This window comes from Chrysemys picta, chromosome 20, assembly GCF_011386835.1.
Source record: "Chrysemys picta bellii isolate R12L10 chromosome 20, ASM1138683v2, whole genome shotgun sequence".
Lineage (NCBI taxonomy): Eukaryota > Metazoa > Chordata > Testudines > Emydidae > Chrysemys > Chrysemys picta.
This window is the reverse complement of record NC_088810.1, coordinates 13,150,303-13,177,626: the sequence shown is the minus strand read 5'-3', so window position 1 is coordinate 13,177,626 and position 27,324 is coordinate 13,150,303.

Here is a 27,324-nt window from a genome sequence, read left to right as displayed (position 1 = left end):
GGTGAATCTGATGTCGCAAACCAAGCTCCTATTGAATAGGCCAGTGTAGCACAGGCTGTGCTGCCAGTGCTGTGCTCCCACTGGCAGTTTCACCCACATGGTGGGGGAGGCCTGGCCAGGAATGCCACTATTTTGCGGATTGGAGGAAGCCGGACCTCCCCCTCCGTCTGAACACACCTGCAGCCCAACCCTCCAGCTGGGAAGGGGGGACACCTTCCAGTGATAGTGAATGTCACCAGCTTGAAGCAACAGAAATAGCTCGACAGCATTTGTGTCTGCCAAACAACAGCATTTGTGTCTGAATAAACCCAGGGCTATAACAGAGAGACGGGGGTCAGAGTGCATGCATGCTGGCTGCGACAAAATTCAACTGAGGCTTACAGTGCAGGTGGAGGAGTCAACCTGCTGAACTGGCAGAGATTATTTCAGGTTCCTTGACTGAAGGAATTTCCTGCTGGTTGTTTTACAAAATCATAGACCATTGGGTTAGAAGAGACTACAAGGGTCATCTAGTGCAGGGGTTCTCACCTTTTTCTTTCTGAGCCCCCCCAACATGCTATAAAAACTCCTCAGCCCACTTAGGGCACAACTGTTTTTCTGCATATAAAAGCCAGGTCCAGCATTAGTGGGTAGCAAGCAGGGCAACTGCCCAGGGCCCCATGTCACAGGTACCCTTGTGAAGCTAAGTTGCTCAGGCTTCAACTTCAGCCCAGGGTGGCAGGGCTTGGGGCCCCGGGCTACAGCCCCATGAGGCAGGGCTTTGGCTTTCTGTCATGGACCCCCTAACACCATCCCTGCTTGGCGGACCCCCTGAAACCTGTTCACGGCCCCCCAGGGGGCCCTGGTTGAGAACCACTGATCTAGTCTAACTCCCTGGCAAGATGCAGGGTTTGTTGTGTCTAAACCATCCAAGAGAGAGGGCTCTCCAGCCTCTTTTTGAAGGTTTTTTATTTTGTTTTTTAATCCTTGGATAATTCTGGGGTCCTGACTGTCCATCCTGCACATACTAATTCCCTTCAGTGGAGCTCCACTGGCGCAGACTCGGTGCAGAAGAATGGAGACGCAGGCATCCTGTTAGCAGCAGTGGCCAGGAGCACTTTCGATTGCTTTCTTCCTGGATGAGGCTTTGCTACAAAGATCCAGCCCTTTGTCCCCTCCAGATTGGAGCCCTGCCACACACTCTGCATGGGAGCACACACAAGCAGCAGCTTGTGCAGAATGCTGCAGCCCACTTGCTCAGTGGTGTTTCCTGCATGGAGCCTGACACTTCTGCTTGTTGTTGCACTGGCTTCCACCCTGTTTTCAGGTGCTACTCTCGATAATAGTTACTGGCAGGTTTGGAAGAGGCTTCTTTAAGGTAAAATTAATTTACAGCTGTAGCAGGGACAGAGCAGAACAATGACAGATACAAAATGAGTGGAGACTCAGGCTTGAGCCCGAAGTGACTGCATGGGCTGCACTGCAGGGGCTCTTTTTGGTTCATCCCAAACTGACACCAACTTGGCAAAACTCTCCAGCTGCATATTCCTTCCTGCAGCAAGATCAGAAAGCACAAACCATACAAGGTAGAGCTCTGGCTTCTGGTCAGTCGGACTCTGTGTTCCTAGCCCCTCTGAAAGTAATATCTTTCTTTTAAGGTTCTGAGTCTAATGCTGCTCTACACTGAAAACAATACAGGTGTAACCCTTATGCCAGGTGGTCAGCAGTGACTAGGGCCGGGTTCAATAGCTAGGGGTTCCTTTTCAACAATACAACACAGAAGTAGCTCAAGCCCCCACCCTGTAACCTAGGACAATTACACACCACCCCTGGGTGCTGCTATGAGGCAATACTTCCTCTCTCACAAACACAGAGTCTGAGGCCTGGTCTACACTACAAACTTAGGTCGACAGAAGCCGCCTTAAGTCAACCTAGTAATGTGTGCGTCTATACTACCAGGACCCTTCCACTGACCTAACTTGCCTGTAACATCGACTTAATTACTCCACCTCCGTGATGATGGGTTGACAGAGGCAGTGTAGATGCAGCATTGTGTAAGTCGACTGAATTGGCCTCCAGGAGGTGTCCCACAACGCTCCATTGTGACTGCTCTGGAGATCATTTTCAATTCCACTGCACAGCAGCCAGGTATACAGGAAACAGCCCCTCCCCTGTTAAAGCCCCAGGAACTTTTGAATTCCCCTATCCTGTTTGATCAGTACGGAGAGCTCTCCAGCCCAGCTGATCCTGGTGACTCAACACCCCAAACACGTTCCAGCCTGGAGTACACAGGAGATTTTGGTTCTTAGTGGTCTGTGGGGAAAAGAGTCTGTGCAGGCACAGCTTTGATCAAGCTGTAGAAACGTAGACATCTACAAAAAGATCACATGGGGCATGGGGGAGAAGGGCTACACCAGGGACAAGCAGCAGTGCTGTGTGAAAATCAAAGAACTTCGGCAGGCAGGCATACCAGAAGACAAGGGAAGCAAACAGTTGTTCTGGTTCTGCACCACAGACATGCCACTTCTACAATGAACTGCATGCGATTCTCCACAGCGACTTCACCACTACCCCCAAATGAAGCATGGATACCTCCCAGGAGTCTGAGTCCCAGGCCACCTCAGGCAACAACGAGGAGGACATTCTGGACGAGGAAGAGGAGAAGGAGAATGGGAGACAGATGAGTGATGGATCCATTCTCCCCAAGAGCCAGGAGCTATTTTCAACCGTGGAGCCCAGCCGGTCGCAGAACAGCTTGTGGCTGAGTGTGATGCTGGGGAAGGCCCCTCGGGTGAGTATGCAATTCCAATCAAACTGTAGGGATTACATGCTCTTTTACTTTATGTTTAATCTGAAGACAAAGTGAGGTGCAATGGGTATCTGCTTCCCAGTGGATCCTCCAGCTACGTAGAGGGTGCCCCCGGAAAAGACTGTTTATGTGCACTGGGATGGCCTGGGAATCCTCCATGGAGATCTCTAGGAAATTTTCCTGGAGGTTCTCTGCAATCCTCTGTAGCAGGTTTCTGGGGAAGGCTGCCTTATTTCTTCCACCACAGTAGCACCCTTTCCCACACCACTCCAGTATTAACTCTGCTGGCATCATGATGGTACACAACATAGTAGCATAAGGACCAGGTCTGTACCCAGATGCTTGCAGCATCTGCTCCGTTGCTGCGTCTGTTACCCTCAGGAGACTGATATCACATAGGGTCACCTGGCGGAGATGGTGGAAGTTTTCATTACAAGGGCTCATACCACAAACAAGAGAGCATGTGATCTCCCACCCATGGTGATTTCTGGGTCCCTCAACCACGGTTTCCCTAACATGCTGGTGGTTTGGGTGGCAGGGATTGGTGTTGACCTCAGAATCGTCAAGGCCAGGGCAACTGCTACTAGCAGCGTTAAGGGAAGGGTGGGGTGAGCTTCCTGTGTTCAGTTGTGGCCACAACCCCCCATCTCCCGGATAAAGACTGCCACTTGGGAGGCGTAACACTGGTCCCTGGTCTCAAAGTATCATCCATGTTGCTAAGGGGTGGTGGTATTGTTTATCTGCCCACCCTATCCTCCCAATGTGGATTCCCCACAAGTTGCAGCACAATGCCTGTCACCCATGCCGCTGGGCCATACTCACCAGGGCTGGTACAGCAGACCAGTCCTTTGAATAGCTAGGGATTCTGATTATGTTCTTACTTACACTTGAGTGTAACAAGGGGAGTAATTTTTAAATAGCAACCTTGTACCAGACCCAGGCTATGCACTGATAATGGTTGCCTTGTGCTTTGCATGCCTCACAGTGGAAAGCTTGGCCTTCAGTGCATACTCCACACTGGCGGAGAGCATACAGCCCAGAAGACAGAAGACAGAAAAGGAGAACGCATGATGACATGTTATAAAAGGAGTATAAAAATATTGCTAGAGCATGCAGGGGTGTAATCAGGAAGGCCAAGGCACATTTGGAGTTGCAACTAGTAAGGGATGTGAAGGGTAACAAGAAGGGTTTCTAAAGGTATATTAGCAACAAGGAGGAGGTCAGGGAAAGTGTGGGACCCTTACTGAATAGCGGAGGCAACCTAGTGACAGATGGTGTGGAAAAGGCTGAAGTACTCAATGCTTTTTTTGCCTCGGTCTTCAGAAACAAGGTCAGCTCCCAGACTGCTGTACTGGGCAACACAGTATGGGGAGGAGGTGAGCAGCCCTCTGTGGAGAAAGAAGTGGTTCAGGACTATTTAGAAAAGCTGGACATGCATAATTCCTTGGGTCCAGATCTAATGCATCCAAGGGTGCTGAGGGAGTTAGCTGACGTGATTGCAGAACTATTGGCCATTGGCCATTGTCTTTGAAAATTCGTGGCGATCGGGGGAGGTCCCGGACAATTGGAAAAGCAAATATAGTGCCCATATTTAAAAAAGGGAAGAAAGAGAACCCGGGGAACTACAGACTGGTCAGCCTCACTTCAGTCCCTGGCAAAATCATGGAACAGGTCCTCAAGGAATCCATTCTGAAGGACTTGGAGGAGAGAAAGGTGATCAGGAACAGTCAACATAGATTCATCAAGGGCAAGTCATGTCTGACCAACCTGATTGCCTTCTATGATAAGATAACTGGCTCTGTGGATATGAGGAAAGTGGTGGATGTGATATATCTTGACTTTAGCAAAGCTTTTGATTCAGTCTCGCACAGTATTCTTGCCAGCAAGTTAAAAAAGTATGGATTGGATGAAATAAGGTGGATAGAAAGCTGGCAAAATTGTCGGGCTCAACAGGTAGTGATCAACGGCTCAATATCTAGTTGGCAGAGTGCCCCAGAGGTCAGTCCTGGGACCAGTTTTGTTCAACATCTTTATTAATAATCTGGATAATGGGATTAATTGCACCCTGAGCAAGTTCGCAGATGACACTAAGCTTGGGGGAGAGGTAGATATGCTGGAGGGTAGGGATTGGGTCCAGAGGGACCTAGACAAATTGGAGGATTGGGCTAAAAGAAATCTGATGAGGTTCAACAAGGACAAGTGCAGAGTCCTGCACTTAGTACAGAAGAATCCCTTGCACTGCTATAGGCTGGGGACCGACTGGTTAAGCAGCAGTTCTGCAGAAAAGGACCTGGGGATTACAGTGAATGAGAAGCTGGATATGAGTCAGCAGTGGGCCCTCGTTGCCAAGAAGGCCAACGGCATATTGGGCTGTATTAGTATGGGCATTGCCAGCAGATCGAGAGAAGTGATTATTCCCCTCTATTCGGCACTGATGAGGCCACACCTGAGTATTGCATCCAGTTTTGGTCCCCCCACTACAGAAGGGATGTGGAAAAATTGGAGAGTCCAGCGGAGGGCAACAAAAATGATTAGGGGGCTGGGGCACATGACTTACGAGGAGAGGCTGAGGGAACTGGGGTTATTTAGTCTGCAGAAGAGAAGAGTGAGGGGGGATTTGATAGCAGCCTTCAACTACCTGAAGGGAGGTTCCAAGGAGGATGGAGCTAGGCTGTTCTCAGTGGTGGTAGATGACAGAACAAGAAGCAATGGTCTCAAGTTGCAGTGGGGGAGGTCTAGGTTGAATATTAGGAAAAACTTTTTCACTAGGAGGGTGGTGAAGCACTGGAATGGGTTACCTAGGGAGGTGGAGAAATCTCCATCCTTAGAGGTTTTTAAGGCCCGGCTTGACAAAGCCTTGGCTGGGATGATTTAGTTGGGGTTGATACTGCTTTGGACTAGATGACCTCCTGAGGTCTCTTCCAACCCTAATATTCTATTATTCTGTGTTCAGCGAGATAATTAACGCCTCCTGGACAGCTGACATGGAGCTCGGATCCTAGAAGATTTCATTGTCTGAAAAACTGGACATGGACACGGAGAGCAGGAGAGCATCCCAGGAGCATTAGTAGGCCATGCAGGATGAGATGCTGCGCATTAAGAGGGACCAATCAGACATGTTGAGGTGTCTGGTTGAGCTTCAAGAAAAACATTTTGAGGCTAGACTCCCTCTGCAGCCTGCAAACATCACCCTATTCCCAATCCTCCTCCCCCAAACATTTCAGGAGGTGGGTGGGGGGAGGAGGTGCAGTGTCCCTTCCACTCAATATTGGGGAAGGGTACTAAGAACAAAATGCGGCCGTTTGAAGACCTTTGATGGGCAAGACTTCTGTGCTTTCACAGACAGGCTGACTTGGTTTCTCCCCTTCCAATTTTATCCCACTGTTTGCCCAAGGTTAAATTATTTTCCTGGTGTTTCAGTTGCTTTATGTTTGTGCAATAAAAGTCAATGTTTTGAGAATGAAATGCTCTTTATTTATTCTATACAGGGGGGTTGGAGGGTGAAGGGGAGGTACAGGGAAACTGATGCAGTGGAGGGGATGGTATGGGAAGGCACAATGCAGATACACTTATGTGTGCCACTGCACACATTATTGTGGCTCATTACTGAAACAGGTTTTCAAAGCCTCCTGGAGTTGCAGAGCTCCCTGCTGGGCTCTTCTTATTGCCCTTATATCTAGCTGCTCAAAATTAGCTGCCAGCCTATCCACCTTCATGCCCCCACCCCTGCAGAAACTTCTCTCCCTTTGTCTCACAGATATTGTGGAACACACAGCAGGCAACAATAACAATGGGGATATTGCTTTCACTGAGGTCTAACCTAATAAGCAAAATGCGCCAGCCACCCTTTAAATGTCCAAAGGCACATCCCACCACCATTCTGCACTTGCTCAGCCTATGATTGAACTGGTCCTTACTGCTGTCCAGGTTGCCTGTGTACGGCTTCATGAGCCATGGGAGCAAGGGGTAGGCTGGGTCTCCCAGGATCAATATTGGCATTTCAACACCATAAATGGTTATTTTGTGATCTGGAAAGAAAGTCCTTGATTGCAACTTTCTGAACAGACCTGTGTTCCTAAAGATGCACAGGTCATGCACCTTTCCTGACCTGCTCGGATGTCAGTAAAATGCCCCCTGTGATCCACCAGTGCTTGCAACACCACTGAAAAGTATCCCTTACGATTTATGTACTGTTTAGGAAGGAGGTCTGGTAACAAGATAGGGATGAGCATGCCATCTATTGCCCCACCAGAGTTAGGGAACCCCATTGTGGCAAAACCATCCACGATGTTGTGCACATTGCCCAGAGTCACTACCCTTCTTATCAGAAGTCGATTAATGGCCCTGCACACTTGGATCACAACAGCTCCCATGGTGGATTTACCAACTCTGAATTGATCCCTCACTAGCAGTCTGGCTTTGCAAGCTTCCACAGAGCGATAACCACTCACTTCTGCACTGTTTGAGCAGGTCTCATTTTAGCGTTGCTGTGCTTCAGGGCTGGGGAAAGCTCTGCACAAAGTTCCTTCTGCATTTGAAAGATCTGCAGCCACTGCTCATCATCCCATAGCTGCATAACAATGTGATCCCACCAGTCAGAGCTTGTTTCCTGGGACCAGAAACAGTGCTCCACCATTTTCAGCTGCTGCGTGATGGCCAGCAGCAACTGGGAATTGCTTTGTTCTATGGCTTGCAGCAGGGCTGCTTGAAGGACACCACAATGTTCCACGCGGTGGCTCCTGTCACAGCTCTGGAAATACTGTGGGATAGGCAAGAGGTGTTTGGAATGCTCACAGCAAAAGTGCACAGCTAAGTGAGGTCTGTGCTTTTCGGGCTATGGCGTTCGTACGACTAAGCAGGCTTTCGAAAAAAGGTGTGAAAAAACATGGGTTGTTTGCCTTTGATAACACTGGTCTACAATTTTTGAGAAGTCGTCTGCTTCAGAGATAAAATGTGCTATTTATTATGTATTTTGATGTGCTGAATTCAAATATGACAATTAAAACAACTGATTGGCTACTGTTTCTAAGATATTTAAGTTTTTACATTTTATGTCTATGTATATTGTGTAGATAGTAGAGTTTTAATCATAAATTGTAAATCTAGGTCTTTTCGTGTGTTTATGGTTGCTTTACATGATAATATTTCACCTGTCCTGTTTATGTAACACTTTAAAAATCAGCAAAAGGGTTATATAAATAAAATTTATTATGAAACAAAAGGCAAAAAACTATTATGTACATAGTTTAGTCCTATTCAGTGTCTACTCGGCGCTTCTTGGCTTGTCTCTTGTATTCATTAAATGGAGCATCTCTTGTCACTGTCCAGCAATAGTCTTCAAGTATTGATGGGCTCCATTTGCCCTGATAGCGTTTCTCCATTGTTGCAATGTCCTGGTGAAATCGCTCGCCGTGCTCGTCGCTCACTGCTCTGCAGTTCGGTGGAAAAAAATCTAGATGACAGTGCAAAAAATGTATCTTTAGTGACATGTTGCAACCAAGGCTTTTGTATGCCACCAACAACCTGTAGTTGTCTGCCTTGTTGTTTCCGAGAAAATTTATTGCCACTAACTGGAAGGCTTTCCATGCCGTCTTTTTCTTGCCACGCAGTGCATGGTCAAATGCATCATCTCGAAGAAGTTCATGAATCTGAGGACCAACAAAGACACCTTCCTTTATCTTAGCTTCACTTAACCTTGGAAATTTTCCACGGAGATATTTGAAAGCTGCTTGTGTTTTGTCAATGGCCTTGACAAAGTTCTTCATCAGACCCAGCTTGATGTGTAAGGGTGGTAACAAAATCTTCCTTGATTCAACAAGTGGTGGATGCTGAACACTTTTCCTCCCAGGCTCCAATGACTGTCGGAGTGGCCAATCTTTCTTGATGTAGTGGGAATCTCTTGCACGACTATCCCATTCGCAGAGAAAACAGCAGTACTTTGTGTATCCAGTCTGCAGACCAAGCAAGAGAGCAACAACCTTCAAATCGCCACAAAGCTGCCACTGATGTTGGTCATAGTTTAATGCACCTCAAAAGTTGTTTCATGTTGTCATAGGTTTCCTTCATATGGACTGCATGACCAACTGGAATTGATGGCAAAACATTGCCATTATGCAGTAAAACAGCTTTAAGACTCGTCTTGGATGAATCAATGAACAGTCTCCACTCATCTGGATCGTGAACGATGTTGAGGGCTGCCATCACACCATCGATGTTGTTGCAGGCTACAAGAATACCTTCCATGAAGAAGAATGGGACAAGATCCTTTTGATGGTCACGGAACTTGGAAACCCTAACATCACCTGCCAGGAGATTCCACTGCTGTAGTCTGGAGCCCAACAGCTCTGCCTTACTCTTGGGTAGTTCCAAATCCCTGACAAGGTCATTCAATTCACCTTGTGTTATGAGGTGTGGTTCAGAGGAGGAGGATGGGAGAAAATGTGGGTCCTGTGACATTGATGGTTCAGGACCAGAAGTTTCATCCTCTTCCTCTTCCTCGTCTGACTCAAGTGAGAATGATTCTGGTGCATCAGGAACTGGCAGTCCTTCTCCGTGGGGTACTGGGCGTATAGCTGATGGAATGTTTGGATAATGCACAGTCCACTTTTTCTTCTTTGACACACCTTTCCCAACTGGAGGCACCATGCAGAAATAACAATTGCTGGTATGATCTGTTGGCTCTCTCCAAATCATTGGCACTGCAAAAGGCATAGATTTCCTTTTCCTGTTCAACCACTGGCGAAGATTTGTTGCACAAGTGTTGCAGCATATGTGTGGGGCCCACCTCTTGTCCTCATCTCCAATTTTGCAGCCAAAATAAAGGTGATAGGCTTTCTTAACCATAGTGGTTATATGCGCTTTTGTGATGCAAAAGTCACTTCACCACAAACATAGCAGAAGTTATCTGCACTGTTCACACAAGTACGAGGCATCTCTGCTCACTTTGGATAGACAGAAATGTGTCCCTTTGCAAAATCAAACACTGACAAATAAGAGAGCACGACACTGTATGATTTCTAGAGCTGATTGTCACGGAGTGTGGGGGAACTCAGGGCCCTGCACCCCCGGCTTCCTGCGATTCACCATGACTCTCAGCCAGCCAGTAAAGCAGAAGGTTTATTTGGATGACAGGAATACAGTCCAAGACAGGTCTTGCAGGCACAGACAACAGGACCCCCCTCAGTTAGGTCCATCTTGGGGTCCCAGGGCATCCCAGCCCCCCTTGGGAGGTCAGAGCCATCTCTGCCTCCCAGCCATCTCACCAGCCAGCTTCCAACACTCTGCCTTCAGCGACCCCTCCCACAGCCTTTGTTCAGTTTCCCGGGCCAAGGTGTCACCTGGCCTCCAACCCCTTCCTGGGTTCTCATGTTACATGCTCAGGTATTCTCCTTCGGGCAGTCTCCCATCCCCCAATGCAGACTATCCTAGCCACACTCCCCTGTCAGCATTCACAGACCACAGTAAGAACAGTCCCAGTTCGTCACACTGATATAGGGCAATTTGTTCAGCAGAGTGATGTAAGCTTCGTTATGATTGCATCATCTATGACTTCTAGGAATAACATGATGCAATTCATATCATGTATGACGCAATACCAGCTTCAGATTGCATCATTCATTGTTTTGCCTAAAAAGCAAGTACTGTCCAAACCCAGTCATAGATTTATTCATAGATCCAGGCAAAGATGTATTTTAGTCATTTCTGGTTTAAATTGAGATCCCTTCCCTTTATAACTCACGTATCCTCCGCCATTCCCAAGTCAAGGGTCGTATATACTGACCCAATAACATATCTTGAAAACTAGAGCCAATCAACAATTTTAAGCATCATTTTCGTTCTCAGTGACCCAGAATTAGTAAAGTTTGACTACATTTATTTCAGAAGCATTTTGGCTGTAGAGCAGTGTAACAGGGGAGGGAGGAAGGAAAGTGCATTATGGGAGGTGGAAGCCATGTTCTCCCTTGTGACAATGTTTTGATCCCATGAGGCATTGCAAGCCCATCCCAAAATCCCCTGCAGCTAGTTGCACTGTGGGATATCTGCCCATGGTGCACTGCTCTGTGCATCGGTGCAAGCACTGCTAGTGAGGATACACTCCACTGACACAATGAGCAAGGTGTGCACGCGCTCGACCGACTTCATTTCTGTGGCAGCTGGATGTTGACTTAAATTAGGTTGATTTAACTTTGTTGTGTAGAAAAGAAACTTTTAATGAAAGGAGGAAAGTAACCTGGCATTAATTAGGACAAACGCCGCAAGCAGGATTCATAAATATAAAATCGTGATCAAAACACCCATTCCAGAGTACGTTAGGCAGTGTCTTTTGCCTCAGGTTCTTGAGTCCAACAACTGAAAGTTCCTTTAACATGCCCCTCCCTTCTCCCTCCTCCACACCCCACTCACAGTGGTTGTCCTTGGTCAGTGAAGACCCAGAGTTCAGAGGTGTATCTGCGTGAGTTCACCTTCCACCCTGAAAGTGTGGGAGGGGAGAAGGCACCTTGCTTTCTCCACCATCCAAACTCTGCCATTGCTCCACTCTGCTGGTCACCCTGCTGGCCACTCACCACTCCAGCCTGCTGGCCACTCACTGCTCTGATGGCTTCCCCACCAGCTGCTCAGCGCTCCATTCTATCAGCTGCCCCACTGGCCACCCACCCCACTGGCTGTCACTGATGCACACCGTTACCTTCTGCTGCCACCTGCTTCTCTACTGTGACCTCTGCAGTTCAGTCTCTTGAGGTTCCACCCAGCTCTCATGATTTTCAGCACTCAGTAATTTTAGTGGGGGAAGTTCACTGCTGCAGCAGGCTGGGCAGAAACTCTGTCCCACAACAGGTGATTTCAGCTCTAGGAATCACTCAGCAAAACAAAAAGACTCCTAATGGAGCCTTAATTAGTTCTGTCTTTAAACAGTGGGGAGGGGCAGATTAAACCAGACCTGGGCCCCTTAGGCATAGCCCACACCTCCCAGCAGGGACACCTGTCCCCACCCCCTCTTACCTTTCACAGAGGCCCCCTGCTTAGCGAGTTCAGTTTAGTTGAGGTTGGGCGACCCCCTCAATTAGGACAAGCTAAGTACAGTTCTGCTGCCCTTTACTCATACAATAAGGATAACAACATTTCATTATCCCTGTATTCAATATTAAAATGATTTGTAACTCAACACTAGCCGAAGTTGAACACTTTGACAACACAGCTCTGTCTGCTCATAACTAGGCAGAGTGGGTGTGTTCATGTAAATACAGTCTGGTCCCAAAGCCTTTTCCCTGCTCCAGCTGATCACTAGCAGTCAGGGGAGAGCTCATTCAGACCCTGCTTACACAGGCATAGCTAGTGAGAGGTGTGAAAAAAAACAGGCGTGACTGATAACTCCCCCAGTGTAGATGCAGCTATGCTGACAAAAGAGTGCTTCTGTCAGCATAGCTAAAATTGTCTCTAGTTAAAAATTTAGATTCACCTAGTTCCATTGCTCAGGGCTGTGAAAAACTCACCCCACATTGCATTGTAGCGATGCCGACCTAACCCTGGTGTAGATGTGGCTAGCTCAAAGGAAGAATTCTTCCATCAACCAAGCTATCATCGTCCAGGGAGGTGGATTACCCACATTGATGGAAAACCCCCTCTGTTGCTATAAAAAGTGTCTACACTACAGCATTACAGCGCCGTAGCTGCAGTGCTGCAGCTATGCCATGGTAGAACAGTTGTGTAGACATGGACTGGCAGAAAAACTTCGAGCTTTGGTGGCACAGGGTCTGTAGCATAGGCCTAGTCTAAGGGTATGTCTACATGGCAGTTAAAAACCCGCGGCTGGCCCGTGCCAGCTGATTCGGGCTCACAGGCCTTGAGCTAAGGGACTTTTAATTGTAGTGTAGATGTTCTGGCTCGGGCTGGAGCCCAGGCTGTAGGACCCTGCGAGTCGGAGGGCCCCAGAACGTGGGTGCCAAATGTCTACACAACAATTAAACAGCCCCTTAGCCCAAGCCCTGTGAGCCTAAATCAGCTGGCACAGGTCAGCTGCAGGTGCCTAATTGCAGTGTAGACATACCGTAAGACAGCGTTTCTCAAATGCGGCCACCAGGGGCTTTTTGTGTGGCCACAGCCTTCTGGGTGGTGATGGGGGGGGGGGGCCAAAGCAGTGGCCCTTCCTCCAGGGCTGCCAGTAGGGGTTGGGCCCTGTCCCCCTCTGGAGCCACAAATGCTGGAGGAACAGGCAGGCGGTGGGGCTCAGGCTTCAGACCTGAGGTTGCGGGCAGTAGGCAGTGGGCTCCATCCTCTGGCCATGGGCTTTGAGCCCTGGCCTAGGCTTACCCGCCCCCTTCCCCCCCCGCACACACACCCGCTGCTTTCTGTGCTAGCTGTGCGGCAGTGGGCTCTGACCCCTAGCTGCAGGGTTTTGGACTCCACCCATGGGGCCATGCGATCCAGCCCCCAGCTGTGCATCAGTGACTGTCAACCCCAAGCTCATCACACACCCCACTTCGCCCCCGGCCTCCACTGTGTCCTCCAGCACCAGTCTCTGGCTGTGGAGCTGGAGGGCTCCGGTCCCCGGACTCACGCCCTATCCAATCACTCCTGGCCCCGAGCTGCCTCCCTACTCACCTCCCCATCCAGGGCTTAATTTGTCCCCCAACTTGTCAGGGCTGAGTAAGTCTGTTGTGAAAAGTGATATTTGTATGTTTGTTAATATCACTTTTCACTGCCTCCCTGCTAGCTAGCAAGTCTGCTGCTGTAAAAAGTGGTATTAACAAAATACAAATATCACTTTTCACAGAAACAGACTTATTAGCTAGCAAGTCTTTAAAAATAGCAACCAAAAAAGCAAAAGAAACAACAACAAAAAGGGACAAGAACATGCAAAGCACAGTATTTGTTTCTATTCTGTTTAGGTCCAGTAAAGAACAGAGAAAACTGTACATTATTTTGATCATTGAGTCTGCGAAAAAACCCTACATAAATAAATGACAATGATTTGGATGTGGATATGTGCATATTTATTTGTTTTTCCTAAAATTAATTGAGTATTTTAGGAAAAACTGTCAGAGCGGCCACCAGCAAGAGTTGGTGGCTGCACTCTGAGGCCACCAAAAAATTCTTATGAGAACCCCTGCTAAGAGGCTCAGCTACCTCTAATTATCTCCGAGCAGGCCGTGTCTTTCTAAGCTGACTTGGGCTATGTCTACACTAGAGAGCTTACATCGGTGCAGTTGCAGCTTAGATCAGCCACACAGATGATCTCTAGTGTGGCTGGTCTAAGCTGACAGGAGAGAGCTCTTTCATCAACATAATTAATTCAACCCCAAAGAGCGGTGGCAGCTCTGCCAGCGGGAGAAGCTCTTCTGCCGACATAGGCGCTTATGTCGGTGTAACTTGTGTTGTTCTGCCGGGGGGGTTTATTCACATCCCTGAGCGACATACAGGGCCAATCAGAGAGGGGGCCAGGAGGGCCATTTGGCCTTGGCCTCAAGCTCAAAGGGGGCCTCAAATTTAGACACTTGTTCATTTTTTGGCATTTGATAAGTTTTGCAGCTTGTTTTTATGCACATCCCTATCGGACCAAAGTGTGACACACTCTCTCAGCTTAGAGCTGCAGAGTTAAGCAAATAAGAGATGTGATTTGGTAAAAGACATAATTTTTTGGTTAACTGATATAGATTTTGTCATATTAAAGAGTTAAAAATGTTCATAAATATTAATAAAAACATACTGGTTCTGATGGCACAAGATTAGACCATGTGTCATCATTTTTTATTTTTATTATGGCTAGGAGCCTCAAAAGCTGGAAGTGGCCCGGGCCTCTCTGGACCTCTGAGAGGGCCTGTCGACATAAGTTATACCGACATAAGTGGTAGTGTAAACAGAGCCTAAGAAGGTGGGACCTCCTTCTAGGGACACTACTAGGACAGTATGCTGCACAGCATTGGGGTCCTAGCCAGGGCACAAGAACTCTGTGTACCCTCTTACAACAATTGTAATGACGGCTTATTGGTGAATTTCTTTTGTTTTTGTTTCTAAAAAGCTTTTGAAAATCAAAGTATAAGAAATTACTGGAGATGGTTTTATTTCTGTAAAAGACCATAATTTTCCACAATGAATTATGTATTAAATAGAAAAAGAAGCGTGATGTCAAAACAATACATTTAAGTAGCTACAAATAAGACAATATATTATGCCAATCAAACTGAAAACCTTCCCTGAAGAGTTGGCATGAGAATTAACAAAAAATTACAAATGTAAAAGAGCAAACTCCTGAGGATGTTTAAAAAATCAGGCAGATTGCAAAATCCTGTAGTCATGGGGAGGGAAACATCAGCTTTGGAAAACTTGGCTGTCTCTTCTGGGAACTGGAACATCACCCAGAAGTTTTAGAGAGTGCAATCAGCTGTTGGCTAAATGGTTTGGTCTACATAAAGGTGACATTTTAGATTTGCAGCTCTGGATAGTAAACTGTTAGATATGAGATTTTTCTATGCTGCTGAAGAAATTCTACCTGTACCTACAGTGGTGGTGGAAATACACAAGTCCTCATCTGTGGAGCCCAGTCCAACTCAGTAGTGTTGTGGAGTTACCATACTCATGGGTGTCTGGACACCACTGGGTCTTTGCAATCATGTTTCATAATCCCAACCTTGTAACAAATGATGATTTGGGTGAAAATTGGTGCCAGAAAGTGCATTACTCCCATTCACTGTCCTCCAGTTTAAAAGGTTTTAATCATCCAATCTGAAAGCTCGAGCAAAACCCACGGGTATGGGAGCCCATGCCCCATGATCACCTCAATCTCTGTGTCTCTGCACCAAATAAACAACCTTTTCTTACCACCTAGTTAACCATGCACCATACAGTGGAACTGAGGCACACACAATATTGATAGAAAACATTAGGGAAAATACCGTCACAGTAACTACCTGGGGAGAAGATTTCTCTTTAATCTAGTAGACAAAGACAGAACAAAATCCAAGGCTGGAACTGAAGATCATCAAATTCTGAGTAGAAATAAGTGGAATTTAAACAGTAAGAGCTTTATTAACCAATGGAACAACTTACCCAGGGGGATGTGGTGTATTCTCCATCAACTGGGATCTTTACATTCTGATGTAAATCTGTAGCTCTAGCTCATCCAGAAGTGATGGACTTGATGAAGGAATCACTTGATGAGATTCTCTGGTTTATGTTATACAGAAGCTGATGACCACAATGGTCCCTTCTGATCTTCAAATCTATGAAGATGAATTGACTAATCTTGCCAGCTATGCCAAGCATCACACCTTCATCACAGGCATGAACTGTGCTGACTTCAGTAGCACACCTTTAATAGGGAAATAGGCACTGAACAGCCACTGAATTTCAGCAGGATTTGGGAATGTACCTCCCTTCAGTCCTTTAGGAGATCCCAGCCCCACCCTTCAGGGGGAGCTCTCAGACGTCCAGCAGGGCCTGGCAGAACATTCAAGCATTCCGAAGTCGGCAATGAACCAACAAGAGCTAAAGGCTGAGCTGCTTCTCAGCAGAGATGTTTCTAAAACGTGGCTTTTGTAGACCATTCTCCTCTTCTCTTCTCAGTCCCATATCTTAGCACCCCCTTCATCTCAAGTGCTGCCAGAATTCTGCTCTGGCCACAGCTAACGTGTGAAATTAAAGTGCAAAGACTTATTTTGAGGAATGTAGGGTGTGAAATCAGGTTTATAATGGAAAACTATAATGGAAAACACCCTTTACTATGGAGTCTGTAGCATGGTTTAGGAAGCTGCTAATCCCCAAGCCACCAGAGAGATAAAGGGCTTGAGGAGGTTGGGTCTGCTCCCCTTAGAGATGGGTTTATCAGACATATGCTCTCATTTGTGGTGTTACCGGAATAATTTGCTTGCCCTGTAATTAGTGACTGGTTCTTGTGCTTACCCTACATACTGTGTATTAGAAACATCCCCCTCCTTCCTCCTACCCTTCCCTGAGTTCCTATGCCAGTAGCCAGGGCCACTGGGAGTTGTCTTTGAAAGTATGCCATGTGCCAATGCTGGCAGCAAGGAGCATTCCTACAGACTGCCATGTGGGAGAGCTAGGGAGCAGCAGGGACCATCCCTGCCAGGCCTCCATCTACTGGAGCTGTGGAGAGGTAGCTGCTTTTGGGACTCAATCCCTTATCCAGTGATCTCTCTCTATTACTCCTCCTCCCCCCACCTCCGGGATGTAACTGCTCTGGCTGTATTTATGACACAAGAGAAAGCAGCAGTTAACACTGCAAAACCCTCCACTATCCTCAGGTAGTTGTCTCCTGCTCCACAGAATGCTAGGATTCCTATCTCAGAGATCCAGGAAAAGCAGGGGCAGCTGCAGCATCCTCTCATGTCTTGGCATTACATGATGTTTTGTTTGTTCTCATGGGTCTCATGAGGTAATGGCAAGAGCTTGACTCCTGAGAAAGCAAGTGTAGTGCCCCCTCTCCACCCGGTTACCTTCTTTAATGCCAATCTGCTTACAGGTTTTGATGGACAGGTCTGGGTTCTTCTGGATCCTGCCAGTCACTCAGCAGGGTGTATCTTCTTTATTTTTTCCTATGAATTTATTTGGCGGTGCCTCAACCCTCCTCGGTCCTTTCTGGCAGGGTCACCAGGGCAGCTTGGGAGGAAAATTTTAACCACAGGGCAACCCCCACTTATTTGCCAGAGAGTTGGAGACTTCCAAGAAATAACACAAACACATACAATATATTCAACACAATAATTACATTAAACAGGAGACAAATATAACATAACAGGGTAAAACACTATTGTTAGGTTCACCGGTGCCCACACTGATAATACCTGTGACTTTCCCCAGTCACGTGACTTGACGTAGCAAATGTAAGATTAGTGTCCCGTTGGTACTCGTACTTTGCTGGGGCCCTTGATGACTTATGACCACGAGATCTTCTCTGCAGTGGTTAAGCAGTGTGGCTGACAGATTCAGTACAGCCCAAAGGACTCACAAGTGGGAGAAGGTGGTAAATCCCTCCACAGGTTTAATATGTAGCAGGTTATAAAATCCCCAAACCCTCACTCCCTGGCTTGAGGACTCAGTTCAGGAAGTAGGGGGTCCCCAAAACAAATTCCCTAACTGACTAAATAAAAGATGGTGCACTCACAAACTCCATGAATGATCCTCAGGTTCAGAGATGACTCTGGACTCCTCAGTCACTGCAGAGGGGCTGATCTCTGCTGGTAGGGATCCTCTTCAGGCAGGAATCAGGCTGCTTCGGTCCCAGGATTTCCCCTCACCACAAAGGGGTAAAGGGCTCAAGGTGCAAATTACACAACTGTACTAAAATCCAAACTGTAGTCTCCTAGCCCAGCATCCAGACACACACACAGCAGGCAGCAGCCCTGAACTAGCAGGCAGAGCAGAGCTGACCTTGTGGTGACTGGTCTCACCTAGGGAGCTGGGGGGCTAACTCAGCCTGGCTGGGGAAGTTTCCCAGCAAAACTCTACAAACTGGGAATCATCAGTGGAGAAGGAAAAGCCCAGCTGAGGGATCTGCTGTCAGGTCCCTAGAGGCCAGTTCTCAGGGGGAACCCTACATGCAGGCCTGGGACTTACTAGCTCCCTACACAACTAGTCCTTCCCTTGCCCTGGCTGGCTCCAGATTGACTCAAAAAATGGCTTCTCCCCTTTCCTGAACTCCCTGGGAGGGGCATCTCACTCCCTATTGGTTGCCGGGCAGACTGAGTTTGCCTTGGCTCCCCCTCCCTACCAGGGACAGTGTGCCTCTCCCTGAGCTGCCCAGACAGAGCCCCAGGAATCTTGGTAATCTCCTTGGGGGTTACACAAGCATCAAAGAGAGAGAGTCAGGGCAAACAGACTTCCCAGGGGAGATGCTCAGTATCCAGAAAGAACTGCATCACAGCTGACAATGGGCATTGCCTTTGAAAGCTCTCTGGCTCCACATTCACTCACACAGAATGTGCAAGCCCTGCTGTAATTGTGCCATGTGGTTATATACTGACTATTGATTGGTTGGTTAATTGTTTAGCTGAGTAGCTAACTGAACAATTCCACAGTCCATCAGAGGAGGAGAAAGAGTCCGCTTGGATTCCAGCTGGAGATTTCTGCAAGCGAGAGGCAGGGCCAGCTCCAGGCACCAGCCCACCAAGCTTGTGCTTGGGGCGGCACCTGGAGGGGGGGGTGTGGTGCTCCGGCTCCGGCCGCCGGGGAGAGCGGAGCCGCAGTGGGCTCGCCGCCCTCCCCCGGCGCTCTGGCCGCTGGGGAGAGCGGAGCCCCGGCCGGGCTCGCTACCCTCCCCCCGGCGCTCTGGCCGCCAGCGGAGTCGCAGAGGGCTCGCTGCCCTCCCCCCTGCGCTCCGGCCGGTTGGGGAGAGCGGCCCGCGGCCGGGCTCGGCGCCCTCCCCTGTCGCGCTGGGGGGGGGGGGGCGCGGCGGGAGGCTTTTTTGCCTGGGGCGGCAAAAAAGCCAGAGCCGGCCCTGGCGAGAGGAGGGAAGATATGCTTGCAGTGCTGTTGAGTCAGCAGGCTGTACAGAGTTGATGAACAAAAGCTCTAGCTGAGACTTAGGGGAATTCAACTTAAGTTTTTGAAACTCAGATTTACTTTTCTCTGTGTTTCTGTGGGACTGACCTGTTTAGACTTAATTTGTTTCTTTGATTTATGTATATGGATTAAAAAATAGCCCAGTATGTGTAGTAGGAAGAGAGCCTGAGACATAACCCCTTGTATCAGAGGCCTGGTATGACACAGGATCTGCTCACAGAATATGGCAAGAACAGGCTGATATCACAGAAATACACATTCCTAAGAAGTGCTAGTCACAGAGTACTCACGCAAACACATCCCGATATCAAGTGGTACCAGAACACCCCAATATCAAGGATGGTACAAAAACATTCCCCAAGGATAACAGGAACACACTGATCCCTCCTAAAAGATAAGGTCAGGATGACAGTTTGTAATAGAGATGTTTTGATTGAACCAACATGTACAAGGTGATAACTAGCCACGTCAGGGGGAAGTGACTAATTATGTCAGAGCCAGGACGTAACTTGTTTGTATTAGGGTATAAAGATGTATCTCACAGGGAGTATCTTTGTCCAGCTGAGGTGGGAATGGAAAGTCCTGCCATTCACTCAGCTGCATCCATTGTCAGAGGCATACATGTCTTAGTATCCTCAGAGAGTCTGCCAGGTGCTATTACCGTGCTTTGTCAATAGTAAACCTGTCCTGGTGCTTTCATACCTTAACGGATCGTGTGGTCTTTGAGTGGTTTGCTCGAGGTCTGCTGTGCTGGCTGTCTGCGCAGAGCTGGGGCAACATACAGGGAAAATACACACATGCAGCTGAACATCTAACCACAGTATGTAGTAGAATTTTTATTATTATTTCCTTATCATTGTACAATTTTTAGGAAGTTGGTACTTCAGAATTAAATTAATTCCTTTTGTTTTTTTATGGATTTGACGGGGGAGGCAGATGCTGTGCAATCCTTGGTGAAAATCTTCAGTGAATGAATTCTGGGTATCCTTGTGGCTTTGTACAGAAGGAGTGTTTAAGCATTAGGAGAGGGGTGGTGAAGTGAATTTTAGCCCACCCACTGGTTACATTTGCACCTTCTCCCAATCTGCTGGTGTCATTAGCACATCCTTTACATCCCTGCTTGAGATGGTTAAGGAAGGAGTTACATGAACCTGGCAAATAATGCCAGTCTCTGCAGTTCCCAGTAGACACCTGCTCAAAAGCTGGCCATTGTGGCTACAAGTGAGATTCCCTGTCAGAGCAGATGACTGCTAAGAGTTAGTCCCCATTACTAGAGCCTGGAGTGCTGCCCCCAGCAGGATTCCTGGACCAGACAGTGAAGGGAAGCAGGGTTTGGAGAGGGGTGAGAGATTATTGCCAAGGACTCGGCCACACAGTTTGGACTGCAGGGGTGTGAACTGTGAATAGTGTGAAACACTATTTCACTAGGAGGGTGGTGAAGCACTGGAATGCGTTACCTAGGGAGGTGGTGGAATCTCCTTCCTTGGAGGTTTTTAAGGCCTGGCTTGACAAAGCTCTGGCTGGGATAATTTAGTTGGGAATTGGTCCTGCTTTGAGCAGGGGGTTGGACTAGATGACCTCCTGAGGTCCCTTCCAACCCTGATATTCTATGATTCTATGAATTGCAGCACACATTAGCATGCTGGGCTGTATCTGCCCTGTGCAGATGTTGCTGGTGCAAACTAAAAGGTATCTAGTATGCATTCACATTGTTCTCTTGAAAGAGGGACTACATTAACGAGAACTAGGTGTATTTTGAGTTCATGCCAGCAGCATTTACATGGGGGAGCTAGAGCACAAGTTTGGTGTGCTCTGCAATTCGTGCTCACGCAGCCCACACTGCAGTGCAGCATATGCAGTGCCTTAGATTGTGAGCTCATTGGGACAGGGACTGTCCTTTTGTCCTGTGTTTGAACAGCGCCTAGCACCAGGGGTCTTGATCCAGGCTGGGCCTCCTAGGTTCTACTCTAGTAATAATCATTTGGGAGTTTTCAGTTCAGTTCTGAAGGATTATAGTGACACCCACCACATTTGAGGCTGGATTATAGACTAAACAATTGTCTCTGAAAAAGATCAGAGGGGAAAGAGCATGTACCCGTGCTAAAGTCAAGGAATGTAAGTGTGAGGCTGAAACCCCCATTCTGTTACACATGTTCTGTGTAGGCAGCATGAAGAAGTCAATCTCTGTGGCAGTCTATAGAGGAAGGCTGCCCAGGGAGCTTTTGGGTATGTAAGATTTAAAGGGCTGCTTAAAGTGCTTGGTTGGCAGCTGTTTTAACTGAAACTCTGTACATGGTCTAGTTGTGTGGGGCTCTCTCTGAGAAGATGAATGGGAGCTGTTAACAAAGCCTAAATTCAGGGTTTAAATACAGTCACCCTGGGTTTGACTGTGAGGCCATATCTAAAGTACAAACTTTGGCTGACACAAATTACATCCGTGTACGGCTGCCAAGGTTTGTGTATCACTCAGGTGTCAGTGCTGTGTCAGTGTTGCACATGCTCACCATGGGTGCTTGTGTCAGTGCAGACCCTCAGGAAGTACTACCACAATGGGGGACATGACAATTTTCTCAGGCAGTTTGCTAAGGGACCTAGTAAAGAACAGTTCAAGGTTGATGGCATCCACAGAGCAGCTGTAGATGTTGGAGCGCTGGTTCTGAGCCCGAGAAATGAACACTGACTCCTGGCATCTCATTCTAATGCAAGTTTAGGGTGACGTGCAATGGTTGCAGAACTTTGGGATGCAAAAGGCCACATTCCTGGAGCTGTGTGCTGAGCTCATCTCAGCCCTCCAGCAAGACACCAGAATGAGAGCTGCATTGACAGTGGAGTAGGGAGTGGCGATCACACACCGGAAACTGCTCCTACTGTAGATGTTCCAACTACTGGTCAGTGGGAAATCAATTTGGAGTTGGAACATCTACAGTAGGAGCAATTGTCATGCAAATGTGTAGGGACATTAACTCATCTGCTGTGCAGGACTGTGATTCTCAGCAATGTGTAGGACATGGTGGATGGATTTTCAGCAATGGGGTTTCCAAACTGGTGGGGCAATAGACAGCACGTTTCCTATTTTGGCCCTAGCTCATTTTGCCATAGAGCACCTCAACAGAAAGGGCTATATTTCTATGGTTATGCAAGCACCAATGGACCATCAGGAATGCTTCACTGACATCAATGTGTGATGATCAGGGAAGGTGCGTGATGCTTGCATCTTTAAGAACACAAGACACTTCAGACAACTATGAGTAGGGACATTCTTTCCCAAGCAGCTGATTACCATTGGTGATACTGAAATGCCAATAGTGATTTTTGGGGCATCTATCCTACCCTTTGCTCCTATGGCTCATGATGCCATGCAATGGCCATCTCAACAGCAACAAGGAAAGATTCAGCTACTCAGTCAGCAGGTGCAGAATGACAGGAGAAGGTGCTTTTGGTAGATTGAAATTTGCTGGTGGATCACTAGATTGGATCGCAATGAGAAAAATATCCCAATGGTTATTGCTGCCTGTTGTGTCCTGCATAACATCTGCAAGGCAAAGGGGAAAAAGCTGCCACCGGGGGGCGGGCTGAGGTGGAGTGGCTGCTGGCTGACTTTGAACAGCCAGACACAAGGGCCATTACAAGAACCAATGTGGAGTTACGCTGCTGAGGGAGACTTGGAAAGAGCATTTTAACAGCCAGACACAGTAGTTCTGAGCTGGACTGTTCTCTGGGCCTGGAGCTAGTGCAATGGTTTTCAACCTGTGGTCCGCAGACCCCTGGAGATCCACAAAGTATGTCTAAGGGGTCAGTGAAAGGTTGTTGGTACCACAGAACAGTGGTTTTCAAACTGTAAGCAATTATCTTGGAAAAAGTTCAGAGGGGAAAGAGTGTGTATCTATGTTTGATCCTGAGGGTCTGCAGACTATGTCTAAGATTTCCAAAGGGGTCCGCGTCTCCATTTGAAATTTTTTTAGGGGTCTGCAAATGAAAAAAGGTTGAAAATCACTGGTGGTGTGCTTGCTGTAAATGTATAAATATGGCTGAGTGTTCTCCTGAAGCTATGAATTAGTGATGCTTGCTGTACATTTACAAGTACTCTTTTCTTTGAGTACCACTATGCATTTTGCAATATATGTTGTGAATTAATACGGATAATTTTATTCTCCAAAAATAGAAGTCTACTGAGTGCCAAAAACAGTGCAGAAAAACAATTTGCAAAACAATGCAGGCATTGTAATACAAATTCTTAACATAAATTAACTGAGTCGAACTTTAAAATTGGAAAGGCTGCAAACATTTCTGTCCACTTCAGTGCACAAATGTCCCGTGTTGTGGCTACACATACACTGACCTGGAAGCACCGCAGTTGGTGTATGGGAAGCTATGGTTTTCCTCGCTGTCCCTGGTGTGGAGAAGTAAGGGTAAAGATGTGGCCTGTGATGCCATGTGGTATGTTGTGGGGGTGCAGGGAGAAGTGACCACATTGTTCCTCAGGAACTGCAAAGGGTGGAGAGTCTGGGATTAGGGGGCCTAGTGTAGATGACCTTTAGATTCCGAGGTCACTTAGGTGCTTTTGAAAACGTAACCCACAAGTTCTCTTCCTTAAGGTGAGATCAGTGTTCTGTCTTTGAAGAGCTGTGTCATTGTTAGTTCAGTGAGGTATTTACTTTGGGGGAGCTATCACAAATCACAAGGGAGTTTCCTCTCTCGTGGGCTATGGCTATTCTGTTCCACAGGGCAGACTACGAGGGTGGGGTGTGAACTGCCATGCACACCAAAGTACTGTGCTCTAACTGCCCCATGTAGACACTGCTGGCATGAACTAAAAGGTACCTAGTTTGTGTTAATGTAGTCCTCTTCAAACAGGAAGATGTTAATGTGAACTAGGTACCTTTTAGTTCAAGACAGCTGTGTCCACATGGGGCAGTTACAGAGCAGAACTTTGGTTTGCACTGCTGTCACCGAGTTCCCGGGTGATGCTCTGGAACTGCTCCCCACAAAGCCAGTCAGGACTTTGGGGTGCCTCCTCTCCCTCGGAGCAAACTGTCTTCAGGGCAAGAAGCTCACATGGCTTCACCTCCTGGGTCTGACCTTGGAGCATTCAGCATATGCCCCTCCATGCGCTTCCCACAGCGAGTCCACCCAGGCGGGGTCCTGGGGAAGCCAGAGGACCTGCACGCACCCCCATTTTGCAGTAAGATGTGACTCTCAGCCAGCCAGTAAAACAGAGGTTTATTAGATGACAGGAACACGGTCTAAAACAGAGCTTGTAGGTACAGGATCCCTCAGCTGGGTCCATTTTGGGGGGCAGTGAGCCAGACACACGTCTGCCCTCACTCCTAGTCCCCAGCCAGCTCCAAACGGAAACCCCCTCCAGCCCCTCCTTCTCTGCTGAGTTCCTTTCCCGGGCCAGGAGGTCACCTGACCTCTTTGTTCTCCCACACCGTTAGCATCCCTTGCAGGGGGGGGAAGGGCCTGGCCATTAGTTGCTAGGCGACAGAGTGTCGGTCAGAAACTGAGGCACCCACACAGTATTCAGAGGAAACATTAAGAACAGTCCCACTTTGTCACAGCTGCTATTTGCAGTCCTGTCATCTCATTTGCAGAGCCATGTGGACAAGCTCTTCGTGTAACTAGAGACAATTGCTGAGGTAGAGTTGTCCCTGGGATTTTAGATGAGATCCCTGAAAGAGAGGATTGGTGTGTGCTGTTTGACTGCCCAGTCCAGGTGCCAGAATCAACCATACTGTTGCCTGGGCAGGTCCTCTTGACATCCTGGAGGAAGCCACCAGATAACAAGGGGCTTAGGGGTGGTCCAGAGGTAAGCACAAAGAGGGCAGGAAATGGGTGAGGGGAGCAGGGCACCACTGAATGGGGGCAAGGGGAATCTGTTTGGTGCATTGAATGGGTACAGGATGACAGACACCAAGCACTGGCCGGGGCAGGGCCATTTGCCCTCTTGCTCTGGGCATGAGAGATGATGTCCATAGCAGCAAACAACTCAGCAGAGCCACTGCTATGAGGTCCCTTCCCTCTGCCCCTCCTGCTGATGACACCGGGCATGGTGTTCAAATGGGGCCTCTGCGTCCGAACCAGAGGGCAGCAGGAGCACAAGGAGGTTTCTGACCCATGTTTAGGGGAGTAACAGGGGTTACTGGCCTCTCTGGGGGGAAATAAGGAACAGAAGAGAGATCCCTTTGTACCTCTGACTCATGTGGAGTGAAGGTGGGTGAGGGAGGAGTGCTTGGTGGCATCTAGAGGATGGGAGGGGGCTTGAGGGAGGAGGCGCACGGAGCATCCTTGCAGATACTATAATCTAGGTGCAGCTCCAGCCATGCACTGAAAGGGATAGAGGCAGCACCACATAGCCACCAATAAACCCAAACTAGCCCAGGACTTTTGCAGACATCATGGGGGAAGAAAACAGTGCAGTGAAAGTGGGTTCATTAATAAATGAGGAGAGACAGAGACAGACTCTTGAATGGCTGAGGCCCACAGGGTCTTGTAAAATCTTCCTATAATATGCATAACTAAACAAAAGTTTGGACACCAGGCCTGATTTCATGTCCATTGAAATCAATGGGAAAGTTTTCTTTACCACAAGAGCATTGGATGGGCCCAATCCTGGGGTCAGCGCTGTGCAGGTGAATCCCACTAGGGCCTGAAGAGGCCATGGACCCAGGTGAGTGATGGAGGCCTTTTGATGTAATAAAGACCTTAGGGAAATAGCAATAGATAAAAACCAGGAAATAGCTGGAAACTTGGAACATATCAAAATCAGCTGCTCAGTAGTCTGCATCCTCGGTTACTTGAGGAATTAGTTAAGGATCTTACTGTAAAGCTGATGAGTCATGGAAAACTGGAGAGCTATGTAGTACCAATCTTCAGAACAGGGAAGAAGGCGGCCCTGGTAATTATCATCCCCCCAAAAAATCTCACTTCCATCCCTAAAAATTGATAGATTAGTTAATGTCAGATATCTAAAGGGCAACAGAACCATAAACTATAAGTAGCAAAAATCTTTTGAAGTTAATCTTGTCATATTTATATATTTTAAAGTCAAAGGTCCATTATTAATTTCTAGACTGACTGCCTGCATAACACATACAAGGGAATTTCCCCTCACTAATTCCTGAATCAAGCCCATATCTTGTGGTTGAGCTAGAGCATATTTTTTAGAAATGAATCCAGTATTCTTTAAAGACTCCAAGTGATGAGGAATCCACTATCTCACGAGCTAAGTGGTAATTCCCCTCACTATTAAAAATCTGCACATTTTTCTAGTCTGAAAATATCTAGCTTCAGCTTCCAGCCAGTGGATCTTATCCTGCCTTTGTCTGCTAAACTGAAGAGCCCTCTGCTATCAGAAATCTCCTCCCTCTGTAAATACTTATAGGCTTCCAATTTCTATTACCAGTGTAGGGCTGTTTGCTTCTTAACCTTCTCTTTCTTCTTCTTCTTCCTTTCCCCTTATCCCATCAACTGTGTCTGGGTTGTTGTGCAAGCATCCACCATCTTTGCCTCTCCAAGGAAGCACTAAGGTCCACCTGCTTACTATTTTCTTTGATGCAAACCATCCAGTGCTTCCTCTGCTTTCCTTGGGGTGTCTTTCCTGCCCCTTGCCCTCCTGCCATGCTATCTTCAGCAGGTCCCTTTTATTCAAAATAACAATAATAAACATAAATATATAACAAATAGAAGAATGGGGAAGTTGATAGTAATGAATATAAATCAGAAGTTCGTAACTGTAGAAAACTGATAAAGGAAGGAAAGGGTCACAAGAAGAACTCTATGGGCAGCAGAATAAAGGACAATAAGAAGGAATTAAAAAAATATTAGGAACAGAAAGGATCCTGGCAATGGTATTGGTCCATTAGTAGATGGAAATAGTAGAGTTATCAATAATTCAGAAAAGGCAGATGTGTTCAATAAATATTTCTGTTCTATATTTGGGGAAAAATCAGATTATATAGTCACATCATATGGTGATAACACTCTTTCCATTCCACTAGTTGCTCTGAAGGATGTTGAGC